This window comes from Pelodiscus sinensis, chromosome 24, assembly GCF_052426305.1.
Source record: "Pelodiscus sinensis isolate ZL-2025 chromosome 24, ASM5242630v1, whole genome shotgun sequence".
Taxonomy (NCBI): domain Eukaryota; kingdom Metazoa; phylum Chordata; order Testudines; family Trionychidae; genus Pelodiscus; species Pelodiscus sinensis.
The window spans coordinates 88242-97342 of NC_143075.1; the positions used below are offsets into that span (position 1 = coordinate 88242).

At 64.0% G+C, this 9101-nt stretch overlaps 1 long non-coding RNA gene across 1 annotated transcript; it reads left to right on the forward strand.

The window, feature by feature from the left end:
- The first annotated feature begins 1307 nt into the window (after nucleotides 1-1307).
- LOC142819391 (uncharacterized) lies at nucleotides 1308-8429 on the forward strand. The gene is made up of 2 exons (XR_016347795.1): nucleotides 1308-2306; nucleotides 4674-8429. It is a non-coding gene; the product is annotated as an uncharacterized LOC142819391 (long non-coding RNA).
- The last annotated feature ends 672 nt before the right edge of the window (nucleotides 8430-9101 follow it).

A 9101-nucleotide genomic window follows, 5' to 3' on the forward strand; every position in this document is an offset into this window, starting at 1 on the left:
CGGCACCACGTGGGGGGGGGGGCGCGACACGCGGCCGGGGGGGGGGTCACAGGGGCGCTGCCCCCGGGGGGGGCGCTGCTCCCCGGGGGGGGCGCTGCAGCGCCGGGGGGGACAGAAATCGCCCCCCCACCTCCTCCAGGGGCCGCCCCGCCGATGTCCAGCGTGGGGCCCGGAGAGAAGCAGGCGGGAGAGGGGGGCTCCACGTCACTGCCAGCTCCCGCCCCGCCCCCCAGGCTCCGCCCCTCAGCGTTTTCCCGCCCGCCTCGTCAGCGCGAGCGTCCCGGGAGTTTCCCGCCCAGCCAGCGCTGCGCGCGCCTGCGCTCTCCCGCGCCCTGGCCCCACCCCCTCCTAATGCCAAGCACCCCCCCTCGGCCCCTCACCCCCTCCCTGCTGCCCCCCAGTGCCAAGCACCCCCCCGGCCCCTCACCCCGTCCTACACCCCCAGTGCCGAGCACCCCCCCGGCCCCTCACCCCCTCCTGCCCCCCCAGTGCCGAGCACCCCCCCGGCCCCTCACCCCCTCCCTGCCACACCCCCCCGCCCCCCCCCCCGGCCCCTCACCCCGTCCCTGCTGCCCCCCAGTGCCGAGCACCCCCCCGGCCCCTCACCCCCTCCTGCCCCGTCAATGCCGAGCACCCCCCGACCCCTCACCCCCTCCTTGCTGCCCCCCAGTGCCGAGCACCCCCCCGGCCCCTCACCCCCTCCTACCCCCCCCCCGCCAGCCCCCACCCCCCTCCCCCCTCCTGCTGCCCCCCAGTGCCGAGCACCCCCCCGGCCCCTCACCCCCCTCCCCCCCCAGTCCCGCCCCCCCCCCCCGAGCACCCCCCCCGGCCCCTCACCCCCTCCTTGCTGCCCCCCAGTGCCGAGCACCCCCCCGGCCCCTCACCCCCTCCTTGCTGCCCCCCAGTGCCGAGCACCCCCCCGGCCCCTCACCCCCTCCTGCCCCGTCAATGCCGAGCACCCCCCGACCCCTCACCCCCTCCTGCACCCCCCCCGGCCCCCCACCCCCCCCTCACCCCCTCCTGCTGCCCCCCAGTGCCGAGCACCCCCCCGGCCCCTCACACCCCCCGGCCCCTCACCCCCTCCTGCCCCCCCAGTGCCAAGCACCCCCCGGCCCCTCACCCCCTCCTGCCCCGTCAATGCCGAGCACCCCCCGACCCCTCACCCCCTCCTTGCTGCCCCCCAGTGCCGAGCACCCCCCGGCCCCTCACCCCCTCCTTGCTGCCCCCCAGTGCCAAGCACCCCCCCGGCCCCTCACCCCCTCCTGCCCCCCCAGTGCCAAGCACCGAGCCCCTCCAGGATACAAGAATCCAATTATCCCCTGAAGAAAAGTGATTTTGATTCCAACCAGACTTGGACTCGACCTGACAGAGCGACTGTGGAAAGCAAAATCAACAGAGAGCAGTCCCCGGAGGAAAGCTGAGATGGCAGAGGGGGGGCCTGGATGCCAACAGAGCACTTCAGACCAAACCCACCCACGAGATCCACGGGAAATACCCTGGACGCAGCTGGGTCCGCTTAGTTCCCGTTCCCTACTCCCAGCCCCTCTCCGCTCAGTCCACTCCCTGCTCCCCATTCCTCAGGGACACGGCGTCCTGCCTGGGTTTCCATCGCCCTGTGCCTCCCGACTCCTGGTTTCTCTCCCGCACCGCGAGCAGGCAGGGAACCTAGACCCAGTTCAGATTTCAACCCACTGTCCGGAGTGTTTCTCCAGCCCCCGGCCAGCCCCTTTGCTGACTACCTGAATGTGACCCCTTCCCCCCGTGCTGGTCAGCGCTCCTCCTGTCCATTGCAGCCTCCCTTACTGCCGTCTCCCGTGACCCACGGAGCCCGATGGTCTAGCCAGCCTCAGAACCATACTTCCCTTGGGATCTGGCTGTGACGGTACCTTGATAAGGCATATTTACTCTGCTATTTCCAACCCAATAGCAACAGAAACGAAATCCAGGACCCCTACCAGCATATCCCCTTCAAACCCTCCCCATCCAAATCCCCAGCCCGCGCTGACCGCAAGGCAAGCAGGGACGTTAGGCAGCCATGAAGTGAATAGTCCTGGAAGCGCACAAAATACTGTCGGTTCCACGACTATTCGATAGTCTCCTGAGGTGGGGCCGGCAGCCAGTGCGCTCCCAGCCCCCACTCCCAGGAAGCCCCCCCCCCCCCGCACGGACTGCTTCCTTTGACGCTGCCCCGGCATCTCACGCAGCTGCCTCCGTCCGCAGTGAGACCTGACGACCTCCACCCCGCCTGCCACTGCTGCCTGCGATAGCTGGCACATGCGGGGAGCTGGCTGGAAAGCTTCGTGCAGGTACCGGCTCCGTCTGCCCCCCTCACCCTCCGCGCCACGCCTCTCTATCAGCAGTAAAGTGGGGGGAATGGGAGCCAGTGCCATGGAGAGCCACCTGTGTCCCCGCCCCTCTCTCCTGTGCTCACGCCCCTGCCCCTTCCTGCGGCTGGGCAGGAACCGGGTGGTGAGCGCTCCCCTGCCCGGAGGCTAGCAGCTGTGCTGGAACCTGGGGCGGTGAGTGGCTATTCCCCCCCCCCCCACCGTAAACATGCCCCCAGCGAATATACCCCCGGCACAGAAAAATCTTGTATGCCCTGCGGGTTATATTCGTGCGCGGGGTATAAAAGAGGTTTTTTACTCAAATAGAAAACACTGCAGGATATATTCGTGTGCGGGATATATTCGCTAAATTACGGTCGTTGATTCAGCTCCACTGAGCATCCCTAGCATCACCCTTCCATGCACCAGGCCTGGCTGGCTGCACCCCTCCCGCCCACCAGCTATTCCTACCTGGCCTTCCTGAGCAAAACCCGCTCCCCCATCTTTCCTCGCGCCCCCTCCTCCCCCAGGCCACACACCCCACCCCCAGCCCGCTCCCCCATCTTCCCTTGCGTCTCCTCCTCCCCCAGACCAGACACCCCACCCCCAGCTCGCTCCCCCATCTTCCCTCGCACCCCCAACTCCCCCAGGCCAGACACCCCACCCCCAGCCCGCTCCCCCACCTTCCATCGCACCCCCTCCTCCCCCAGGCCAGACACCCCACCCCCAGCCCGCTCCCCCATCTTCCCTCGCGCCCCCTCCTCCCCCAGGCCAGACACCCCACCCCCAGCCCGCTCCCCCACCTTCCCTCGCGCCTCCTCCTCCCCCAGGCCAGACACCCCACCCCCAGCCCGCTCCCCCATCTTCCCTCGCGCCCCCTCCTCCTCCAGGCCACACACCCCACCCCGGACAGCCTATTGGTCGAGAGCAGTGGCAGGGCGTGCCCCCTAGTTACATCCCATTTGCAGACAGAGCTGTCCGTTAAGGTGCAGCCGGGTCAGCCTATTGGGCGCCTCCGATTCAGAACACGCCCTTTACTCAAAGCCCATTCGCGGACAGAGCAGTCCATTATGATCAGTCCGCGACAGCCTATTGGCCACCCTTAGCTTTAGGACACGCCCTTGAGTCACGCTCCATTGGCGCTCCAATCAGGACGCCCCGCACTGTGCGCTGGGAGAGCAGGCGCGGGTCCCTGCCCCTCTCACGTGCTGCTGACCCCGCAGTGGCTGCTGGGAGATGTAGTTGCCACATCTCCATCTCCCACAGGCCACTGCGGCTCCCTCCGCCCATCCGGGCGCCCCTCCCGCCCCAAAGCCCGCCTGGTGGAGCTGGGCAGGAGCAGCCCGCCACGGCGCAGTTCAGGGGGCTGGGCCGCGGCTGGTCCTGCGGGTGACGGGCGGGAGTGGCCGGCCGGGCTGCAGCGCAGCCTGGGCCCCGCTGGGGAGCGAGGGGCAGGTGCCGGATCCAGGGGAGGGGATGAGGTGATTGCAGAGGAGGAAACTGAGGCACGTGGGGAAGGGTGGCGGCCAGGGAAAGCAGAGCCCGTGGGGCCGGGGCCGGTCCATGTCGGTTCACAGAGCAGCCGATGGACTCCTGAATTCTCAGCGGCTACTCGATGACGCCGCAGTCCCGGGGCCGGTGTGACGTCACAAACAGCTGCCGTCGCAATTGGCTCCCCGTAGCCGTTTCTGACACACACACGAGCCGCTCTGATTTGGCTTCTAACACTTTTAGCTGCTCGGTTCTGCAAGCGCGGAGAGGAAGCCGCGTCTGATAGATGGAGGTTCTCCGCGACACATTTGGCAGCCTGGACCCCCTGCCTCTTGTCCAGAGGGTCTCACCCTGCCCCCGACCCCATACCCCTTGTTCTCCGTGATTCCGCCAGCTGCTTGGTGCCTTTAGTACCCGGCCCCTGCTGTGAGATCTCTGTAGAGAGACGGGCCACAGGGGCACCTGCAGAGACCCTAGGAGACCGTCCCTTTGATCTTTGAGGCCAGCTGGAATGAGGGATGTAAAATCCTGTTTAACTGGTTAGCTAATTAACGGGGACAGGTGGACAGGCTGGCGGCTCTCTGTCTGCGGTGCAAGGGGCCCTGTGACAGTGAAGCAGATCTCTGCCTATGGGGGGCGGGGTGCTGCTCCAGGCCCGCCCCCCCCAGTTAACTGGACCCACTGGATGAGGCTCCTCAGCGAACAGGTTGACCGAACTTGTCACACGCTGCCGAGACACTTTTCTGTCCTCTCTCAACACTTCAGCAAATGTCCATTTCCCTTCCCTCCTTAGCTATTTGTTTTCATTCCTCCGGGAGGGGCTCAGGGGCCTGCTCCTTTTCCTTCTCCCTGCTGCAGGTTTGCCAAGATCTCATCTCCCCAGGTCACTCCCAGACCATCTCCCCAGGTCACTCCCAGAAGAATCACCCGAGAGAGGGGCCAGAGACCACTCCCAGAAGAATCACCCGAGAGAGACGCCAGAGACCCCCCCCCAGCATCGCGACCCAAGAGCGGACCCAGAGACCCCTCCTCAGCAGCGTGACCCAAGACCGGCACCAGACACCCACCCCCCCATCTGCGTCACCGGAATGCTGCGCCAGAGACCCCCCCCAGCAACGCAACCCGAGAGCGGCGCCAGACACCCCCCCCAGCAGCGCAACCCGAGAGCGGCGCCAGACACCCCCCCCCGAGCAGCGCAACCCGAGAGCGGCGCCAGAGACCCCCCCCAACAGCGCAAACCGAGAGCAGCGCCAGAGACCCCCCCAGCAGCGCCACCCGAGAGCAGCGCCAGAGACCCCCCCAACAGTGCCACCCGAGAGCAGCGCCAGAGACCCCCCCCAGCAGTGTCACCCAAGAGCAGCGCCAGAGACCGTCCACAACAGCGCGACCTGAGAGCGGAACCAGAGATCCCCCCCCAGCAGTGTCACCCAAGAGCGGCGCCAGAGACCCCTCCACAGTAGCATCACCCGAAAGAGGCGTCAGAGATCCACCCCAGCAGCTCCACCTGAGAGCGACACCAGAGACACCCCCCAGCAGCGTCATCCGAGAGCAGCGCCAGACACGCCCCCCCATCAGCATCACCTGAATGTGGCACCAGAGACCCCCCCCAGCAGCGCGACCCGAGGACGGAGCCAGAGACCCCCCCCCAGCAGGATGCCCCGAGAGCGGAGCCAGAGACCCCCACCCAGCAGGATGCCCCGAGGACGGAGCCAGAGACCCGCACCCAGCAGCGAGACCCGAGAGCGGAGCCAGAGACCCCCCCCAGCAGCGAGACCCGAGAGCGGAGCCAGAGCCCCCTCCCCCAGTAGCGGAGACCCTCCCCCCCAGCAGTTCCAGGAGATTGGCGCCAGAGCCCCCCCCCCCAGTAGCACAACCCGAGAGCGGTGCCAGAGACCCACCCCAGCAGCATCACCTGAAAGCGACGCCAGAGACCCCCCCCAGCAGCGCGACCCGAGAGCAGCGCCAGACACCCCCCTCCAGCAGCGCGACCCTAGAGCAGCGCTGGAGACCCCCCCCAGCAGCGCCACCCTAGAGCAGCGCTGGAGACCCCCCCCAGCAGCGCCACCCTAGAGCAGCGCTGGAGACACCCCCCCAGCAGCGCGACCCGAGAGCGGCGCCAGAGTCCCTCCCCCAGCAGCCTCACCAAAGACTTCTTATCGCTCGCTACCGAACACAGCAGAGGGGGGAAAACCAACCAAACAACTTAGCGTTTCAGTCCGCAAGGACGCGGCATCGCTTCTCCTCCCACCATCGCACCGCGGCCTCCCACCATCGGCCACCCCCTCCCGCTGCCACTACAGGAACGCAGAGAGAAAGGAGGCCTTGAATCTCTATCCACGCTCTCTTGAACCGCCTACTTCCCCTTCACCAGTCCCCAAGCCACCAGGCTCCGTGCCCCAGCAGGAAGCTCTCTGCCTCAGAAGAAACCTACTGCCAGGACGCTTGAAGATTTCAAAGCACGCATCTCTTACTCACACAGAGCCATGGGAAGGCCGAACGCTGAGGACCCTTCACGTGTCCCGAGAATCACGTCCAGGCAGCTCAAGTCCATCTCGGACGGTTTCTTCTCCGCCCACGGCCCCGCACCGATTCCTCTGCAAGGACAGAAGAAAAATCCCAGCATGAGCTCTCACTCGCTAAGGTCTGTGGCTGCAAGAGTTCTATCCTTTAGCCCTTTCCCCCCCCGCCCTCTGTATCGGGCCCTCTACAAGAACACTGAGTCAGTCAGCCATGACGCACCACCGCTCTCCCTTGCGCGACTGGCGTACCTGCAGAATTCCCGTTGACTCCTGAGCCCTTAACCCGTGGAGATGCTCACCTGGAATGCCTGCAAGTGTGCTGTACAAGGACACGGCAGAAGCAGAGCAAGGACAAAGACACAGACAGAAACAGACAGACAGAACGTATTGGCCAATACGAGAGAGCAACAAGAGAGAAACACACGAGAGGCAGCCGGAAACCTTACCACCTTGCGTCTTCCCCCTCGAGCCAAGCGTCTGCTGAGAAGGACGCCGTGTTCCAGAGAAACCAGCACCCCTGACAAACGGGAGCCCTGTTTCTCCCACCACCAAGGAAGCACCTCGGGAACCTCCGCTCGGACTCGCTGTCTAAGCAAACGTGACTTCCCTTCATAGGGACGAGTGGGCCGTAAGCCGAGAGATTTCCAGACCCGACACTTATCTCCGTGACACCGACGGCTGCTCCGCTCCCAGCCGGACGGTTCTCGCCTCGCTTCGACCAAGCTCCCGAGCTCGCTGTTCTTGTTTCCGTTCTGTCCCCAGACGGGAGGACACCGGGAGGGTTGACTTCTTATCGCTCGCTACCGAACACAGCAGAGGGGAAAAAACAAACAAACAACTTAGCGTTTCAGTCCGCAAGGACGCGGCATCGCTTCTCCTCCCACCATCGCACCGCAGCCTCCCACCATCGGCCACCCCCTCCCGCTGTCACTACAGGAACGCGGAGAGAAAGGAGGCCTTGAGTCTCTATCCACGCTCTCTTGAACCGCCTACTGCCCCTTCACCAGTTCCCTAGCCACCAGACTCCGTGCCCCAGCAGGAAGCTCTCTGCCTCAGAAGAAACCTACTGCCAGGACGCTTGAAGATTTGAAAGCACGCATCTCTTACTCACACAGAGCCATGGGAAGGCTGAACACTGAGGACCCTTCACGTGTCCCGAGAATCACGTCCAGGCAGCTCAAGTCCATCTCGGACGGTTTCTTCTCCGCCCATGGCCCCGCACTGATTCCTCTGCAAGGACAGAAGAAAAAGCGCAGCGTGAGCTCTCACTCGCTAAGGTCTGTGGCTGCGGGAATTCTAGCCTTTAGCCCCGTGGTCACCAACCAATAGATCACGATCTACCGGTAGATGTTGAGGCTCTAAGAGTAGCTCTTCAGCCCTCTCTGAACTGCGTGCGTGCGCAGTACATTTACATTAGATTTCCTCATTTGAGGAGCAGCTACTCACCGAGCAACAACACAGGTGAGTAGCTGCAAGGAATGGTGGGAGCTGGCAGGTCTGGAGGGCTGAAACACCCCAGCCAGCTGACTGTGGCTTTCAGCAGAAAGACGCTGCCCCGTGCTCCAGCTGATCGGCGGCTTCTCTTCTGCGCCTGCCCACGTGGAGCTTGCTGCACCCTGGCTGAGCGCCATGACCAGCTCTCCGGGCAGCCGCTTCTCTTCACTCCAGCCTGGCTGCCCTGCGGTCAGTCCGGAGGGAGCGCGGGTCGGAGGCTTCCCTCCGTGGCTGGTGTAGGGAACTCCCTGCCCCAAACCTGTTCCCCGCCCTCCTGGCCCCGTTCCCTCTCCCTTGCCCCCCCCCCCACCCCGCTGTCTAACCCTTCCCCACTCTGCAGAAACTTGTCCCACGGCACCCTGCCCCCCCTGCAGGAATCGGTTCCCTCTGGCACCCTGTCCCCTGCTGCAGAAACCTGTCCTGGCACCCTGCCCCCTCTCCCCTGTCCCCACTGGCACCCTGTTCCCTGTCCCAGAACCCACTAGCACCCCTCCCCAGTATTGTGTCCCCTGCTCCCAAAGGACTTTTCTATGCGTCAGTGACCCCTGACTCAAGGCAGGTTCCCTGCCATTCTCATAAATAAAGACAATGCAGAAACTTTTTGTGCTTAACATAGTATTTTATTTAAAAATGGAGCTTGGCCAACAAACCCCCAATTGGGGCCAAGCCCCCATCTGGCCACAACCACTCCTGCACTCCCCCTTCCCCAGACCCTAGATCTGAGCCTATCAAACACTGGAACCCCCTGCCCTGAGCCCTTCACATACCCCAACCCAAATTCCTGCACCCTCACATCCACAAGCCTGTGACTTGCTTAGTATCCCAACACCGCCCAGCCTGGAGCCCCCTCCCCGAGCCAGTGTCCCCTTCTCCACCTCCTCCTCCATCCAGATTTCCTCCCAGAGCTTGCACCTCTCACCCCTTCCCACACCCAAATCCCTCATTCCCACCGCAGAGACTACACATCCTGTCTCAACCCAGCGGGGGTCCGGCTAGACTGCAGGAGTTTTTCAGGATTCTGGAGATATCTCAGAAAAACTCTTCTGCATCCAGGGTTGCGTTTGTTCTTCCGCTTTTTTAGTGGAAGAGCAATCAGGCTCTTTCGGTCACCCCTATATTCCTCTTTCCCCAAGGAATAAGGTGGCTTCCAAAAGAAGGGGTTTTTTTTCTGACATTTGGTCCAGTCTAGACAGGCCAAAGGTTGGAAAAACCTCATTCTACAGAAGAATTGGTTTTTTTAAAGAAAAGTAGCAGTATAAGGATTGGGGACAGC